This window comes from Asterias amurensis, chromosome 20 (genome assembly GCF_032118995.1).
Source record: "Asterias amurensis chromosome 20, ASM3211899v1".
NCBI classification, from domain to species: domain Eukaryota; kingdom Metazoa; phylum Echinodermata; class Asteroidea; order Forcipulatida; family Asteriidae; genus Asterias; species Asterias amurensis.
The window spans coordinates 10379023-10380498 of NC_092667.1; positions in this window are offsets into that span (position 1 = coordinate 10379023).

Consider the following 1476-nt stretch of genomic DNA (forward strand, 5'->3'; position numbering starts at 1 on the left):
TGTTCGAGTCTGATTGTTACTTTACAGTCTGTCATTCTTTATATTATTTCATGTGATTTCTCACACCTGTGTGGACAGATGTCAGTATTGTGTGCACAGCCGATAACACCCAACTCTTCCTTACTTAGGATTCATCTTATGACTTGGGACGAGTCAATTTCCATATCCATAGACGTTTAGGACATATTGAACCCATTCTAAGTTGGGACGAGTAACTCGTCCCAACTCGAGATGAGATTAATCCAAGCGTTCGTTAAATCTGCTGCTGGACACGTTTGGTAATCGTCAAAGACCAGTATTCTCACTTGGTGTTTCCCAACATATGCACAAAATAAACCTGTGAACATTTGGGCTCAATTGGTCGTCGAAGTTGCGAGATAATAATGGGGAAAAAACGTCCTTCAGATGACGGACGAAAAGGCTTCGAGTTGTGTTATGACGTCTTTCGTTGAACAAACTAACAGAGTTTGTTTGTAGTCGTGTCAAACTCTGCTGTACATTGCGCAATGTCGTCTACTTGGCTTGCATGCAAGTTAAGCGCATGTCTATAGGGTCTTAAAGGCATCATAAAACTTTGAGTGCGTTCGTTTAGTTTCCCTGGGTCGACCCCGGTCTGCCCCGGTGCGTTCGAATAGCATTCGAGGGGCTCACCTGGTCAGCCTCCAGTGCCCTTCTGGTGGAGTGGGTCACTTGGGGGGTGACCTGAGGTGCATACCGTCACCACGAGAGGGCGAGTGTGATCGTTCGATTAGCTCCTGTCAGGGGCTCACCCGAGTGAGCACCGCGGGGTAGACCCTAGGAAGCTAAACGAACGCACCAATTACTTGGTTTTAACAAGCAATGGGGAGAGGTTGGTAGTATAAAAAATTGTGAGAAACGGCTCTCTCGGAAGTGACGTAGTTTTCGAGAAACAATTAATTTTCCACGAATTTGATTTCGATACCTCAGAAATCAAGCATCTGAAATGAAAGCACACAACTTCGTGTCAGGGTGTTTTTTCTTTGATTATTATCTTGCAAGTTCGACGACCAATTGAGCTCAAATTTGCACAGGTTTGTTATTTTTATGCATAAAGCTCAGATACACCAAGTGAGAAGACTTGTCTTTGACAATTTCCGATATGTCTTCAAGTCTTTCTTAGATTCTGATTTTTTAGTTAACAAAATACCTCTTTCAATCTGTTTGTGCAGACAGTTTGCGCACTGTTGGTTGCGAGAAAGATATTTAGCTAAAAGGCCCGTAGGTGATTAGACTTTATAAACAAATATTGGTAAAATAACAAGTTAGTTATTTTTGCCGGGGTAAAGAAAAAAGACATGCGCATTACTTATACACGAGTCATATCATTAGTCATTGAGGCCTACATCGGAGTTTGTACACGACTACAAACAAAACTCGGTCAATTTGTTCAACGAAAGACGTCATAACACCACTTGACAGACTCAAGTTTTTTTTTAAATATACAAAACAAACACA